The sequence below is a fragment of the Parasteatoda tepidariorum genome, chromosome 6, assembly GCF_043381705.1.
Source record: "Parasteatoda tepidariorum isolate YZ-2023 chromosome 6, CAS_Ptep_4.0, whole genome shotgun sequence".
NCBI lineage: Eukaryota > Metazoa > Arthropoda > Arachnida > Araneae > Theridiidae > Parasteatoda > Parasteatoda tepidariorum.
Genome location: NC_092209.1, coordinates 3909450 through 3911470, shown reverse-complemented (window position 1 = coordinate 3911470; position 2021 = coordinate 3909450). Strand labels below are relative to the sequence as shown.

Genomic DNA, 2021 nt, shown 5'->3' with positions numbered 1-2021 from the left:
GATTCTTTTTTCATTTGCTTTGCAGAACAGCTGCTACTAAAATTAAAATGAAATTCAAAATTCAGTTTCAATAAAACTTACTAGTTCTTTGAGTGTTGCTTTTGATTTGATTTGCAGGTACCACGAAGTTTCAAATGGAATAGGGTGTTATAATTGAAGTTTAGTAGCAATAAACTAATCGAATTTTTATAGGATTTAACTGCAGGTAAGTTAATTTCATGTAAGTTTAGATTTATTTACTTTATTTTCATATTTTTATAACCGTTGTTGAACAGCCTACCCGATTTTTAGTGTGCAGCTACCAGTGTTTAACTCCTCAGACTTGCAGTTTTAAACCCAATCCAGAGGACAACCTTCGTGGACACTTTTTGATGTAAATAAGCAGAAATTGCGTTACATGAAGTGGAAAACCACGATATAACTTTTGTTGAACAACCTACCCGATTTTGAGTGTGCGACTAAGAATGTTCAACTCCGAATGTTCAACTCCCATTTTGAACTCAATCTAGAAGACAGCCTTCGTGGACGCCTTTTATGGAACAAACCAGAATTTGCGTTACACGGAGAGGAAAACTACGAAAACCTCCGATTGTTCACCTAAGGTCGACCGCACATTGAGGTAGCAAGCAGGAAGCGAGTGAAATACGGAAGGTGGGGTAAATTTGTTTCCCTTAGCTTTCCACTAGCAAGGGCACATCAAGGGAGTGAAGGGTTTTTCCCTCTAGGAGGCTGACAACTCCTACAAATTAGGTTCGACGCCAAACAACAAACCTCTCAAATAGGTTCGTTGTTATATTTGCCTCCCGTAAAATCTTGTCTCCTCTTCGCACGAGATTTTGTTTCGCTCAAAATGAGGGACGATCCTGAATTGAATTAAAAATATTAGTTACGAATGTAATGTTAGGAATATAAATGTAATAAACAATATTTCTTAGAAATAAATCAATTTAATTATTTTTCACTGAGAATTTGAAGTTTAAATAGGATTTGTACTAGTTTTGTATGTACTTCCGTTTTTGTAAAAAGAAAAAGAAAATCCTTTTCTTCTTCCTTTTTTTTGAGGTTATGTTTAGAAAAATTTCAACTACAGTGTTAATCGAATAATAAATATATAAAAGATTTATATAAGTCTTGAACAAAATCCATTAATGGAAGAAAAAATAGAGTGGAAATATTTTTCTCTACATTAAAAAATTTCATTAGTGATGTAAAATTTTCGAAAATTTTCTCTTGAATAATATCTAGAGAATATTGTTTTAGAAGTTAATTACAATAAAGTCATACAAGGAATTTATTTTATATAATTTAATATTGTTTGGAAAATAAAAATAAATTCGTAGTAAACTAACTAAAAACTTTAAAAACAATGCTCAGTAGAACAATTTTAAGTGCATAAAATTGTTTTTAATTAAAATGACAGGCATAAATTATGGTTTCAAAAATTAATTTTTAAAGCTGATTAATCACATTACAAAAAAAAGACGCCCTTCCTTAATTCTATTTTTTTTTAATTTAAAAATTATATTTTTTAATGGCTCTTGATAATATTTAAGTATTTTTAATTAATAGTATTTGGTGATTAATATCTATGAAGGCTTTTCCCTTAGTATGGCTAATTATGAAATGCTATTCTCATAGTAAATTAAATTACATTTAATACAAACGTAGAAGAACAATTCTGTGAACCCAAAATTGTTTTAAAAAAAATTGTTAAGAAATATGAGTAATCAGTTTCAAGAATAAATAAACCTTTTTTTTAAAGAAAAGAAAAAGAAACTGTTTATTTTCACAACTTTAAAAGTTAATTTCTTTCTAAAAATGTTCTGAAAAGTTTTAAATTTTCTATTTACATTTTAATTTAATTAATAAAAATAGCTTTTCATCATCTGAGAATGAAGAATTTAAAAAAAACTTTCTTCCAGTTAATTTAGACTTAATTAATGGTTTTCTATTTTGCTAAGCATATACATATATATACATATATATATATATATATATATATATATAGTATATTATGCTTT

The 2021-nt window shown here is 27.9% G+C and overlaps 1 protein-coding gene across 1 annotated transcript in view; it reads left to right on the top strand.

Annotated features, from left to right (window-relative positions):
• Positions 1 to 2021, top strand: part of LOC107446766 (putative inorganic phosphate cotransporter) — a 51896-nt gene continuing 49875 nt past the window's right edge. Inside the window, exon 1 of the mRNA XM_021145281.3 lies at positions 1 to 205. The gene's annotated coding sequence lies outside the window, so the exon portion shown is untranslated. The remainder of the gene's footprint in view (positions 206 to 2021) is intronic.